General features: G+C 40.3%; 1 protein-coding gene across 3 annotated transcripts in view; it reads left to right on the top strand.

Annotated features, from left to right (window-relative positions):
• Positions 1–15,622, top strand: part of cadm1b (cell adhesion molecule 1b) — a 161,565-nt gene that overhangs the window by 62,081 nt on the left and 83,862 nt on the right. The window lies entirely within an intron of this gene.

Here is a 15,622-nt window from a genome sequence, read left to right as displayed (position 1 = left end):
AAGTTGGCTAAACTCTATTCAAAACAGGCAGCCGTACAACTTCTTCTTTTGCTGTTAGCAGTAGGAGATCAAGAGAGAGGACTTATGATACCCAAGAGTTTTATCAATCTAATAAAAAAACATCACTGCTTACCTTTGTAATGCAAAAATATATATTTAACGGCGCATGGAGCAGAAAAAAAAATCTCCATTATAAATTATTAAACAACAGTTAATAATTTAAAAGATTTCAAATGTTGAAAATATTAAAAGCAGAAGTAAGGTGACTGATTATTGGGATTCATAGTTGAATTATGGGCAGAAAATGATGAATAAAGTAATTTTTATAGGTTGCTATAGCACGGAAGTGTGGTGTGTGTAGCTGTAATACCTCAGCAACATCAATTTACATTTAAGGATATTGATGATGGAGCTGCAAGGCAGGTGGAAAAGAGGAAGACCACAGAGAAGGTTTATGGATGAAGTGAAAGAGGCCATGCAGAGGGTTGATGAGACAGAGGAGGATGCTGGGGATAGGGTGGAGATGGAGGCAGATTGTCCCCTGTGGCAACCCCTAAAGGGAGCAGCCGAAGAAGAAGGAATTAAAGCAATATCAGCAGATAAAGATGGGAAGGGAACCCAAGCACGTGACACTTTAAAAAAATAATCAATGAGTAAAAAAAAAAAAAAAAGCAGACGGCCATAGAATTGGGAATGACCAGAGACCACAAAATGTAATATTACTCTATCACGCTACTTAATAGGATATTAACATTTTGCGATATTATTGGTATTATCCTCAAAGGTAAATTTTGTTAGTATCTGCTTTACCTAATAAGATGAAGTTCTGAGTCGTTCCTCTTACTTCAGTCATTTTTACCGCTGCTAAATGGGATTTTCCACAAACAGACTGAACAAACTGTCAGTAAAAGCTGTCATAAATGTTGCAAACAGCTGACAAACTGAACGGTTTATATTAGTCTAGTCTGAGGTAAATGAATTCACACTTGTGTAGTATTACAGCTGTTTTGAACACAAGAGAGCAGTCACCAGTCGTCTGGGACATAATGAGCAGTTGTAATCACATATGAATCATAGCCTGTGAAGTCCATGGCTTACAACTCTTTTTACTACACTCAGCTTTTCCTCAGCATGGACATGACACAACGTGGGTACGGCTGTGTGTTGAGCATGTAAAAAAAGTGCTAATTTTCCACAAAGTTGTATGGATTCAGGTCTGGGTGTGTGTGATTTTCTTAGCTCACTCTAAATCAGGAAGTAGCTTTTTCAAGCTAAGCGTGTTGGGTTTTCTGTTGAGCTGATGTACTGTTAGCTTTGCCGTCGTCAGCTAACATTATCACAGGATGGTGCTGCGTGAGAGCCGTCATGTTTGTGATATTTCCAAGTGTCATTTACGTCTCTTTTGTCCCATCGTTGTTGCAAACAATCAAAGCAGACAGTGCTTCTCTGATTTCTTTCTCCTGTGCCCCAATCTTTGTTTGACCAACTTCCTCCTGTACTCATGACTATCACTTCTCCTCATGTAGCTAAAAATCTAATATCTAATAATAATAATAATAATCTAATAATAAGATGTCAATATTTGGTGTTCCTGTGTTGATATAATATTTCCACTCAAAATATGGCAGTATTACACTGTATTGATTGTCTTTCCCTCACCCCTAACTCCCACTTCGAAAAGCTGAATATTAAGTAAAAACGCTGAAGACTCAGGCTTGGAAAAGAAAAGTGAACAAAACAGGGTATCACACTGGCCAGGCAATCAAAAAGTGCATGAGAGACAAATTAAAAGCAAGAACTCCCACAGGCAGTTAAAGTCTCCCGTCCCTATAACCTGTATGTCATTGGATTGTTGGAGTAAACCTTGTGTGAGACGGCAGTAACTGCCACCCAGGAAGAAATAATAAGAAATGCATTAACTACCACAAACATACCGTCGATTGACAGCTTAAAGTGTTTCAGTTTAGCACTTTGCCAGTAAGCATTTTATTGGAGCATCTGTGTTGTGCAGATCTGGGTTTGCTGCAATAATGTCTTCATGTATCTTATTGAATACATGTGTTTGCCCCCAAGAATTATGGGCCTGTGCAATATTGAGTTAGTGTGTATGTATGTGTGTGTTTTGTGCCTGTAAGCGCTCTTGCTGTTTTGTGTCAGTGCATAGAGTATCTGTGGGGTTTTTTTTTTGTCTTTCCATAAATCCATTTTCGCTGGTTGTCAGCACTAACGCTACTGTCAGCAGCAGTTGATGGAGCTCCACTCTGCCGTAAGACTCTCTGATCTATCAGCTGTGACGTAATGCTCTCCTCAATCACCAGTCCTGGGAACAGTAAATCAGAGCACTGCTGCTCTGCATGGTGCTAATGCTGGTACCCTGCTCCCTGCTCAACCACTGAGCTCATCTACAGTCCAAACAGCAAGAGAACAGCAGGATGATTGCTGGACACTTTAATCGCTTCTAATGACCTCACCTATCAAGACCCTATTAAAGCATTTGTATGCAAAAACTAAAGATCATTTTGCATTTTAGACACTGCTCCTCTTAAAATATATATATTGTTTTGTTTCCTAACAACAGGTTTTGTCAGAGGCAAGGTTGGTCTCAACTTGAAACCTCTGTTCATCAAATGTACGGTATAAAAAAATCCTGCAATTAGAGTCTGGCTGTAAACAGAAAAGCTGGTGGTTGAACTCAATTGGCTTTCATGATAAAACCTTAAAGCTTAAATGCACATTGATTACAGCCTGGTACACAGTGGTTTTGTTCTATTTAATCAGTTTTCTCGAAGCTACAGGTGGGGATTTCTGTTATTTCTTACCCATCTGTATCAAATTAAGACTTAAAGTTATTAATTATTGGGGTTTGGCTGCTTTGAGATACTGAAATGGATCTCTTGGCCATGTCTGTAGCGTTTGTATATGCTATATTGTTAATTATACTAAGAGCACTCAAGAAGTTTTAACAAGAAAATATTCATCGCATTTGTGATTTGCATGAGCACATTAGCAGGTATCTGCTGTGTGATGTAACCCTACAATTATTCGAGTACAGCTTGCAACAACACTTGACAGTGTTAGATGATAACTGAGCATGCCAGAGAAAAAAAGAAAAAATACCACGGCGACAGTCATAAGGTTTTAGACAAGGCACCAGACAGGACTTCAAAAAACCACTGACGCATATCTCATCACACCCGCGTCCATTTTTGGTATTCAAATACAAATAGTGTGCGTATAAAACCACAGAAAGCTCAAAATGTTTTACAGCAAGTCCTTGTCAGCCCCTCCATATATTAATGTTGAATCAACAAGCCTTTAAAATTAATTTAAGGAAAGACATAAATATTTTTAAATAATTTGATCACTTAATTACAAGAGCACTGGAGCTTTGTACAACCCTGTATTCCATACGTTTTAGGACGCCAGTCACCATCTCCTGGTTTCAGTCATTCCAGTTCACACTGAGAAAACATAAAACAAGAAGAATGAATTTTAATTTTGCTAATCCTTCATTGAACATGTTCTCTGAATCTTTTTTTTCTTTGTCATTTTCATTCTTTAGACAGGATAGCTGCCTGCTGGTAATGCCGACTTTGCTTTCTCAGCGGGTCATTGAGGGCTTGTATAGAGCACAACAGGGAGATTCCTGAAGTAAATATCACATTCATGTTCTGCCTAGGGATTTTGATTATGAGCCATAATGTTATAACCATCTAAAGTAGACTTAATAATCACCTACGACAAGGCAAACCGATGGTATGTGCTCCTGTGAAAACACATCTGTATCATCTGTAAAGTCAGTAAGTGAATACAATTTGATTTGTAGAGCACCTTTCAAGATAAACATCACAAAGTGCTTCACAACAGAACAGAAGATAAAAACAAAAGTAAACACATATGAACCTTTTTAAGACAAAAGTGATTTATTTGCTCTACCCACAATCCTAAACTGTAACTCGTCTGTTATTGGTGGAGGTCGCGGGTTATTATGGAAGTGTTTAAAACCATGAGTATCAGGTCTCTTAGTGAGCCCAAAATATCAGTAATATTACTGAATATGAATGGGAAACTTACTTCTGGAACTGGAGCCATTAAAAAAGTGATCACTAATTTTATCTTTTCGTCGTTTTCCATTTTGAGCTGTTTGTTCGCTATCGTGAAAAAATCACCTTGAATTGCCAACGCAGAAACAAAGTAAAACACACTGGTTAGCGGTGCTTAGGTGGTAGAAAAAATATTTGTCTTTCCTTAAATGTTCAATTTCAGCAGTTTTTCTGTCCAAATAGCGAGTTTTTATTTCTTTTGTGTCTTTGTTGTTAGCATTACTTTCTCCTTTTGCTCCAGACAGAGACGTGTCACTTTGTTGCTTGTAGCTAAACATATGTTGCTTTTGGCTATATGACTGGCACTCTCATTTTTCTTGGGAGGATAGACGTGTATCAGCTGCACAGGCATCATTGAGAAATAGCTGAGGATCAGACTTGGTGGAGTGGTGTGCTGGATGAACTTACAAGCAGTGTGGGACCAAAAATGTTAATTAGATCATAAAAGAAGAGGCAAAGCCTCGAGAACTAGAAACTGGCAAACCTGTGTACTGTTGACCTCTGCACTTGTTCATTTAGAACAAGGAGACTTTAATCATGATCTACTTCTTATTTCCTCATGAGAGGGTTTGTTTCAGACAGTAGTCCAGAATGAGCCATGCTGGCAGGGAGAGCTAATCGGTGCCAAAAGTATAGCTATTTTCCTATCAGGAGGCGACAGACAGGTAAAAGACCCTACAGAGATGAGTGAGCACAGGCAGAGGTCAACAGATGGAGCTTGGCAGGGCAGGGGGAACAAGCTGCACCATTCCTTTCTCAAAGGGAGGCTACCATAAGTGTCAGCACCAGAAAGTCAGAGTGAGCAAGAGAACAGTCGATGAAACTGGAAGGACATCGGAGGGTCGGAGATTTTCACCAAATTACATGATTTTCTGTGACAGGTGTCATAGTTTAAAGGCAGGGAGGGTGACATCGGGTTGCTGGCCGTGTAGCAGAACTGACAAGGCAGAAGCTTCACATTTAAGAAAACCGGCATGAGAGAAACATCTGAAGAAGAAGAAGAAGAAGAATATCCATCTGGCTTTGCAAGCATTCAGGATGCCTGATACTGCTGGATCTTTGCACAATCCATGCACTTTTGTAAAATCTTTGTCTTCTTTCATGCGGTGTACTCTCTTTCAGCAGCGCTAGCTTGCCTCCTGAACAGCTAGTGGTTGAACTCAAGGAGCTAGGATGGAGTTTCTCATATAATGGTTAAAGCCCAGTGTCAACAGCAATGGAAAGTGATGGGTTAGAATGAGGTAGACTTATTCGTCAGTTCAAATAATGCTTTTGCCCTAGCAGTCAAGCCGAATGATGTGGAGCAGGAAGGGAATTTGTTGTTGTGAGAGACTGCCATGAAAACTCTGAAAAACTTAATAAGCGCTGCTGTAGTCTGGACAGGATCTATCGAAAGGTGGTGTCCTTTGAACAAAAAGGTACTTTTCACATCACTAGGCAGCGTGTGAGCTATTCTTGAAAGGTCTTTTGTTTTTTTTTTGATCGTATATGTAAGTAATAACATTTTGTCTGTCATTTACATGTAAATCCAGGCAGATTCTGAACAGGCAGCCTGACTTTAATTGTTCGTTTGCATCCTTTAAATAACAATAGTAGAATATGATATGATTATACCCAACAACAAGACAAATGGGCAAACGATTGTGCCAGTTAAGTTAAAAAAAAGGAGAAAAAACACATAGTTGTAATGCATCACTCCAAGGACAGACCAATAACAGCAGCAGTAAGAACGAGAATGACAACAAACTGGAGAGAAATGGGTAAAAAAAGCAAAGGCTTATGTGATAATGGGCAGCAGCTGTAACAGGTGAAGCCTGCATGCACATGTGGTATTTACCGGGTCTGTCTATAAGAGAGCACAGGGAGGAAACTGGGAGCTAGAGGAAGAAGAGAGAGGTGGAGATGGAGCTACAGTCTTGACACTCGTTATCTCTGACCTAATTTGTCATGTTGCTTCTCTTTATGTCAGGCATGGTAGATATTTCCACTGCCTGACAACCGGTGATGTTTCAACATATTTGGATGCTGAGAATCAGTCTCAGATCATAGCAGCTGAGGTGTGCAAAGACAAATGTGGAGTATTTTCTTGTGAAACCGACACGCAGTTACACATTTCAGCATCTTTATGGACATTCTGAAAATGTTACAATGTGTTGGCAGGAAAAACACGACTGAGAAATCTCCAATTTCAAGCAACAGCATGTACCACGGTGTTCCACACCCCTCTGTTTGGTCTGCACATGTGAGCCGGTGTGCAACACGAAAGCTCCAGAGAAAACTTAATGCTATCAACCATGATTCTGAGGCAGAAAGCTTTATCAACATTTCCTCAGGGTAGCAAGGTCAGATGCATCTTCACAATCCAAAAGATAAATGGATCAGATTTCCACGCCACATGTAGTTCAGGGCCCAGTCTGCCAGCAGCCACATAAACGTAAGCTTTCGGCCTTAAACACAGGGTGCTCGGTCTAGTGAGGCTCGTCTGAAATACAAAATGTCCCCAAGCTTAAAGAGCAGTTTGATGTGATTGATGGACACCGGACGGCACATTACAATAAATTCACTGGAGTGACCTGCAGACTTTCTGAGGCCTGGCTTGGTTGGATGAATGCAAAGTGTTTATGCTGAGATTTTAGAAGGAATGATTGTGGGATTCGATGAAATTGACACCTCAAGTAGTTTTGGTTTTGAAGGAGGCGGTAGTGCTCACACAGCGACCACGTGAGTTTGCACAAATACGCACATTTAAAGTGATTTTTTTCAAACGGGATGTACAGTGTGGCTTCGTTTCCCTGCCCTGGATCTTTTTTTTTTTTTTTTTTTTTTTTTTTCTTAAATGACATCAGAAACAGCAGTATGCGACATTACGTGATGGCAGAGCTTCAGTTCATCCTTTGTCATTTTTTTTTTTTTTTTTTTTTTTTTTTTTTAATAAATAGGACAGGGGGAATGAATGAGAGAAAGAGGGGGAGAGAAAGAAAGAAAACCAAAGGGGAGAAGAGACGGTGAGAAGGGGGGGAAGAGAGAGAGAAAAAAAAAAAAGAACTCCTGGGTCACCTGTATGGAGAAAAAAAAAAAAACTAACAAAAAAAACAAACAGAGGAGACAGCAAACAACAAAGAGCAACATAATAATAGAGAAAACAAAGCACCATCACAATAAACTAGCTAGTCATAGATATCAATATTTACTAAATAATAAACGATATTGTGCAGCACGCAAGATAGACAGCGCACAGTGTGCTTTGAGGCAGCAGCCAAGAAAGCTTTAGTCCGTGTCTGTGAATACCCATGTGTGCATACCTGTGTGGATCAGCATGCTTGCATTCCAAAGGTTTCTCCATGTAATGATCTGCTAGGGAGTGTGGGGGGGCCACAGCCCCGTCCTCCAGGGTGTGAAGCGGGTATGGAGGAGATCAAAACTCCAGACATCCAGAGGCCCCCAGAACACAAGAGACCATGGAAGACCAACAGAGGGGCAGCCGCGCCTATCTCCCTGCCCTGGATCTAAGAGAGTATTGGCAAGTGAATATCCCTCATGTGTCTATATCCATTCGACTTGTTTTCATCGCAACAGGTGTTACCCACAGATAAAATGTGGAGGGAGAATATGATTTTCGGTTGAAGGATAGACGTTTCTTATCTCAGATAACCACTTTACTCCTGTCATAACCTGTCGCTTCCTCTGAGTTCAGCTCTTGTGATTGCTTGTGTGTGTGTGGGACTCGGCGTTGTTTGACATGCATACGCTCGGTTGTGTTGTCATATGCATTCGCTGCAAGACCAGGGTTCACCAAGTGTGGCCCACACTTTGCGTAGTGACAAAGAAAGATTGCATAACTGTTCCTTTTTTATCGTATGGCAGATCATAACGATTTGTTTATTTAACTTCAGCTCTTCTGTTTCAGCTCTTCTTAACGTTAATGATTGTAATAACCGCCTTACTAATGATTTGAAAATAAAACTATAAAGCGTCAAAAATAATTGAAGTTATAACTACAAATCAGACAAATTGCACACACCAGTTGTAATTTTCTTTGAAACTTTGAGAACCTCTGCATTAAAAATGTGCAGAACAAATGCAAGGTATATTCAATTTTGATTAAAGATCAAATCAGATTGATTCCAGACTGATGTTGGTAAATTCTGGCATTTTTAGCTATTACTTAGTACCGTCTGTCTTTCTCTATGGCAGTTGGTTACTTGATGCTGTGATCCGATAAATGGAGTCACATGGGGGCGTGCCGAGGTTACAGCACTACACGTTCTTGATTATAGTTAATTTCCTAATGACTAAGCTGGTGTCAAATGTTCAAATTATAGACGGTACAAAGCAGCAGCTAAAAATGTCAGCCCCCAAACAGCGTTGGCAGATTTTGTTGACAGCTACCAGCTCCACATACAACTCAAACCCCCTCGATCACCATAAAAGTAAGGTCACTTTAAAAAGAACAAGCAAAAACATTTGAATCCATGATTAGAAGAAATGTTGAATTACATATATACATATTGTTTGTGCTTTACAGTGGCTCATTAATGTGTTTTTGAACTCTGTGTGTGTGTTTTTTTAACACAATCCGTTGCCACCGATTGTTTGGATTCACAACTTTTCTGTGAAGAGTGCTCCAAGCCACCGAGACCTGGAAGAGAAATACGCTTCTGAGATCTCAAAATTAAGTGAGGAGCAAAACAGAACATGAAAACGAAGTAACCTCTCAGCAAGATATTCAGAGAGACATGATCCTGCAGGCTGGTCTGTTGGTGTTACTCATAGAAATGTTGGCACCGGTTGCTCTCTGTTTATAAAGCTGGCGGGCCCAGAGCATGGGGTGGAGACTGTGGAGATCTCCGATATTTGGCAAAGTCAACAGCGGTAACAGGAGGATACTTCATCATAGTCACAGTCACTGTCAGGTAGCTGAGACCTTGCCAGCTTTTTCAATTTCTCCTGGCCTCATAGCAATTTGCCAAGTGGCGGAATAGCAGTTGAATTGCAATCTGTGCATAATTTTATTTGTATAACGCAGCGGAGGGAGTGACCTAAATAGGGCTGAAGGACACCCGCAGAGAAATAACCAATAATACAGTCATAGGTGCTATATTGCATTGCCGCCACCAGAGAAATGTCTCCTAGTTGCTTTGAGGAGGTCACCAGATGGCATGAAAGTCAGCAGCCTTTACGTCCGACAAACTGGGAGCCTGTTTAGTGAGGACAATACTTTGTGGTGTGAAAGAGTTTGAAAGTGGACGACCATACTGGACTGGACTGGAATGTGTCACTTTTTCTAAAAAGGTGTCTAAACGGCACTTCTGTTTAGGTTGGATCGCTTGAGAAATTTACCTGAGATATTCATGAAAAAAAGTGCTACTTTCTTTAAATGAGTTGATGTTTTATGTAAAATACTTTGATGACATTAACAAAGTAACAAGGAACATTTTAAATTTAAAAATCCTACTTACAAACACCTCATATTCTGTCTCTTTAATTACAATAACTGAGTCAGTGAGATATCTTTAAACAAAACCAAGCTCGCTGTTTTTGTCTCTGTATATTCATTAACTTTGCAGAATTTAGTCTTTGGTTACAAAGATGGAGACTTTGATGACTGGCCATACTGCAGAAAAGTGCAAGTACCTCTCTGCCGTAGATATACATATTTTAGATCTGCTTTGTTCAGGGAGAACAGAACATTCATTTAACTGCATGGCAGCTGACATAGAACACATAAGCTGCAACAGTGTAAAGAAAATTCCTAAACTTTTGATAAAGCTTTTTTTTTATTGAGGATGTTGCAGTTATTTTTTATTGTCAGGCAACTGAATCAGAGTATGAGTGTGGTTTTATAGAGAAATAATGTGTATTAAAAACTGTATGTGAGCACAGAGGGGAAACACATGCAAAGGATTGACAGCAGCTGACACTATGAAGAACGCAAATGTGACAAGACGATGTCACGAAGAGGCTAATTAGGTGGTGACAACATTTAGAGACTTTTTAACCTGGCTTTGGCTAGTTTCCATGGAAAGCAGTTGAAATGCTGTTTCTAGCATTGCAAGTATTTTTACACAGCCGAATTACCCAGCTATTGACTAAAACTCCATAATTATAACAGGCAGAATGCTGCTTTGAGAGTGGTGACAAGCATTTACAATGGTGGAGCATTTCTTTAAATATTATCTACCTAAGATCTTCATATGTGGTTTATTTACCATCATTGAATGTATACGTGAAAAAATTAGTCATGTCCGAAAAGTCAGAAAATGCCTTTTTAAAAAATTTGGATAAAAGAAACACTATTATTCTTATGGCTGTCTCTCTCTTTCGAGTCCCTCAAACTGATGCAACAGTGCCCTCAGTAATTCAGTCACAGGACAGCCTCAAATTGCACTGTGTCAAGATAGGTGCAGTTCACTGAGAGCATGTCAAACAGCAGTACTGGGCTAATGGATTTCCTGTGTGTCCCGGTGGGTTGTTTCACTATCGACAGGAGAGTGGCTCAAGTCCTGCCATTCACAAACCTGGGAGCTGATAACACGGGGAAGGAAAGCAGACAGTGCCACAGTTCACCTGTCACTCCAGCTCCCGTTCCAAACGGCTGCTGTTGATTTAACTGATTGGAGACAGGCCCACTTAAATAAAACAGAGTGTGGGCGTCCCACCGAGAGTGTCACAGAGACAAAACACGTTGGTATAACTGGCCTCTTGTTTACTCTAACATGGCAGACGTGACCTTTGGTGAGCATTTCAAATAACCAGGGGGACCCGACAGAGGCTAAGCCGAGCTTGGGAGACAAAGTTCCTGCTAGTGCTGACATTACCGGCCATCTGCTTTAACTGGTCAACTGGGAGACCAGCGCAGATGCAGGTAGTTAAAAATCTGCAAGCAGCCGTAGCTGCTTTTTTAGGGGCTTCACAAAAAAAATCTCTAGTTTTTATTATTTTTTTAATTATATCTTTATTTGGACAAGAAAAATCCATCAACATAGCAATATATGAATAACATGAAAACAGAGTTCATTCAGGTTTTTAGAGTTAAGTCCAGGAGAGCCAATAATTATCCTCTAATGGATATTACTTGGAGAGCTGCCTGATGAATAAAGTTTAACAAGGTACACATGTTCTCCAGAAGGGGACTCATGTTACATAAAGATAGAACACATTATATGGAACTATAAACATGAACTGGGGGGGGGGGGGTGCCTGTGCTGCTGTCATGGCGAAAAATCAAAAATAAAGTAAATTGGCAATGGTCAGAAATTAGATAAGTAGGTTACAAAAGTACAAGTAACAGTGAGATCAAGTAAAGTCAGCTCTTGTGGGTGTAATGAATAGGATCCAATTGTTCCAAATTTTGTAGAATTTGGCCTTTTGATTTCTTAACAGATATGTCAGTTTTTCCATCCTAAATATCTCTAAAATGATCCCAAACCAGTCATCCAGGGTAGGCTTGACTGGGCTTAACCATCTTCTTGTAATTGTTTTACTAGCCACCAAGAGTAAATGCACCAACTTAACCTCACTCCTACTAGTTTTCATTTTTTAAATATTGTTTTTAAATGTTATTTTCTTCTTTTTTGGTTTTGTTTTTCTGCTATTGACAGTTACAGTCAAAAATGTTCTCACACAGGCTTTGGAAGGTTTTTCTAGTCAAGGCTGCAAATAATGTTCACAGTCATACTTTGTTGATTATTTTGTTATTTATTAACCAACAGTGAAAGCCCAGACTCAAAGGCTATGTCCTTGCCAATCTGGGAGGGGGGGAGCTGACCAAATAGTTTAAAAAAACAAAAAAACAGTTGTTGAAGGACACATTTGCATTTTTTGTGCACAGTGTCAGAGTGAGACAGAGAATTGATATAAAATACATAAAAAATACCTCAAACTTTTGCATGAAATCAACGTAATGTAGGTTCTACTAGTGTTAGCTTCATTACTACTTGTTCTGTTTTTGTCTCCCTTTATTGACTTCTTCACTCTTCTGCTGTTTTTCTATTACGTTTTGTAATAGTAAGCACTAAACAAGGGAGTAATGTGCAGCAAAGGTCTAGACACACTCGCTTGATGTGTTGCTCTGGCTAATGCAGCATTTCAATTTTAATATGAACTGCACCACATACTCAGTGTGCTAAACGCTATTTAATGTGCTATGAGACTGAGGAACGTTGGCCAGGTTTGACAAGTCAATGATGGCATTAACGTTGTTGCCCAACTTCACAATGAGCAGTGAATAATAAATTCATTATTCATCTCTCACTAAAAACAACAAGATGGCAGTTCTGTAAAATGCAACAGGAGGATGCTCTGTAATTTTGAATGTGAGGAAAATAACAGATTGCGGCTTTAAGATGTGTTTTAATCACGCCGTTGGATTTCCTGGAAATTTAATTGCACACATTTTCAGGGCCGTGTTAAGCTGTCGTTTATAGACGGGCTAACTCGCGACGTGTTTTGTGACTGTCTTTTATGGCTGTGTGTAATCAGACTGCATGCCCTTCTCTGGATTAATAATGGCTGTGATTTCACAAGGTGCTACTGTATCGGGGTGGCTCTTTTCCAAGGTGTCATTTGGCCAAAGAGTATGAACCGGCAGCAGAATGAATGACTGCATATCCTATTACCCCCAGTGCTGGGTTTGCATTTTGTCCTCTCTCATGGAGACTTACTGAAGGGTATTTGTGAAATAAATAAATAAATTAGTGAAACACCTCAGAGTACCTTTACAGCAGAAGGAAATAGTGTCGAGATTTCTTTCCTGTGACGCCTCGCTTATTCGTGCTTCCCCTCATTCTTAAATGAAAGCCTGTGAAATACTGGCTATTGCTGGTTGCGTAGCTAGCAGCAGGAATAATGTAATGACATGTTAAGATTCAGAGAGAAGGGTTTGAACCAGCAGGATAGAAGAGTGACCTCAGCCCGGCTAAGTGATGGTCTCAGCTCAGCTCCATCTGCCCATTGTGTTTGCCCTTGGCAACCCAACATAGTTGCTGGTGTTGGTGAGTTAATGAGGACTGCGGAAAGGTTAAGTAAACAGGAGGGGCCGGCCTAACAGGAAAATTACTACTGCCATCATCACAGACCGTAGCTGAGCACAGCTCGCGCTGCTCTCATCATTATGTCATTCATCAAGTCTGATTTTAATGATGCGTGGGTAATATTGAACTGTAGATTACAGCAGCATGCCAGTGGTACATATTGGCACCCCTGGCTGCTAAAATGCTTTGAATTCTAATTGAAGAGCACGCAGCCAAGTTAGGTAAAGAAATACAACCAGTTTCTGCTGCCATATTCTTCCATGCAGAACAAAAAGTACAGCCCGTTTCTTTTGTTCTGTTTTGAAGAATACAGAAGCAGCACGAGTGGAAGTGGCCGTTTTCAGCCTTGCCATTCCTCCTGATTGTGAACTGCTCCTTGGAACTTTTCCTCGGGACGAACGCAGTCTGCCGACTCCCTACGTACCATGATGGATGATGGGATTGTTATTCAGCATTCCTAGGCTCCGCTCGGCTGCCAAACTGCTGTCTCCTCCGATGGCCATTGTTCTCCGGTCGGCTGGAAGAGTCACCTTTATCCGATTGAAATAAATGAGATATACTCAAACTGAGACATTAATTACAAAGTTTATCTCCCGGCTAAAGTACACTAATAAAGGACTCTAATAAGGCATCCATCATAGCTAGACTCTGTGGATGTGGCTAAGGGCACTGGCCAGAGGTCACCCGGTTTGATGAATGACAGTATCTATGATACAACAAAAGATATTACAGATCTCCCCTTTCACACAGTAACAGTGACATGCCTCCCTTTCAGTGCTCCATGTAAATCTCAGCAAAATAACATTATTACTATTTTCTCACTTTAAAACGTTACCTGCATTTACAGTTTTGATCAGATGCAGTAAATTGTATGTTTATGGGTCTGAATCCGCTCGTTTTCACGGTGCTCTATTCAGTCCTCCAGCCAGTTGTACTGCTGGGTGTGTTCACCTACAATATGCTTACTTGTCAAAGCAGAAAACCAGCACAACAACTGTAAGTACTGTTTTTGTGTGCTTGCCTGCAGACAATTATGACAAATGTGCACGCTGCACTGCCGGCACTCACTGCTGACTGCTGCAGGCCAGGCCAGAAATTGGTCCTTCTGGCTCAAAAGATAAACTCAAAGAAACAACCAACAGGACCGAGCCAGTTGTTCACAATTGATTAAGCTTTTCTGTAACCTAACCCTGGGGCAGTAGATGACTCAGAAAAATTCTCAACCATAACATTAGATCATAAAAGTCATTTTTGTCTACATGATCCATTACTGTCAGTAATTGACTTTGAGCTATGTTATCTTGAGCCACCTGCGATCAAACACGATGGCAAAAAGATTTCTCAGTTATTTTATTTAGCCCCCCTCCGTGAAACAAACTGGAACAAGCAATGGCTGCACGGTGCAGTCGTGCAATTCCCCCACTGAGCTTGATTTAAGACAGGGAGAGACGGAATGCATGTTAACGTTTTACATCCCATTTTTTTTGCATGTGTAATACAAAATGCCCCTTTTAAACGTTTGCCAAAGGCAGCAGCTCCTTCCTCTTGCACACGATTTAACACGATTTCGTGACCGTGCTTCGCATTCAGGAAAGACTCCATTCATGTTTTGTGTCTCTAAACAACAGTTTCCTTTTAAGCCGGGCGTTAGGGTGAGACCTCTGGGTGTTGAAACGCTCAGATCATAGGTGAAGTTCAAGGTGATTACACACGTTTTTCACAAGAACACATCAACACTGTGCACAGGCTGGCGTTACAAAAAACTAAGACGAGTTCTCCTGCATGAAAATACCTTGAGAACTGATTTTTTTTAAGAGTAGCAAGATATTTTTATTTTCTTTGATCTAACTGAGCGTATAAAGCTGAAGTAAAGGTGTTCCTTTAAAGCAGATCCCTACAAAGCGGTATGAAAAGAACTACTTCTTGTACTCTAAGTCTTGAAGAGCCATTTTTCTTGCACAAAAAAGCAAATTGTCCATGCAGTGCAATTTTAGTGACCATATTGTGCCTTTTGGCAGCAACTCAGAATGTCTGTCTGACATCTCCACTGCTGCTCTGCTCTGCTAAGATTGCACCAGCTGTCTCCCGTTTGCTTTCTAATGTCTTCTTTGTTAACATTTCATCAACTGTCTGATAACGGCGTGACTGGAGGGCAGGCTCCCTCCAGCAATGGACTACAATGGCACAGTGTGCTTAGCAAAGATCTACTGCATGTGTGAGTCAAAGAGAAACAGTTACAGAGACATGGGAATCATAAATCTACTTGCAATCAATGCATTATTAAATATAATGCAGAAGATGTGCCGCAAATTATCTTTAAATGGCCAGAGTTTAATTTTAAAAGGCATGTCGAGTGAATTAATTCTCATCGGTGTCTTTTATGCTTGATGCAATTAATTGTTACTGCATGTAGCGACACACTGAAGCAGAATTAGACGGGCTGCGAACTGTCAACAAGAAACACAAGGCAGTCCTTTTAACATCAAA

The sequence above is a fragment of the Aulonocara sp. 'chitande type north' Nkhata Bay genome, linkage group LG14 (assembly GCF_057382095.1).
Source record: "Aulonocara sp. 'chitande type north' Nkhata Bay isolate Kocher_YH1m ecotype deep benthic linkage group LG14, A_spYH_male_GT1.1, whole genome shotgun sequence".
NCBI lineage: Eukaryota > Metazoa > Chordata > Actinopteri > Cichliformes > Cichlidae > Aulonocara > Aulonocara sp. 'chitande type north' Nkhata Bay.
Note: the sequence above shows the minus strand (reverse complement) of the source record. Positions and strands in the feature narration are given on the sequence as shown.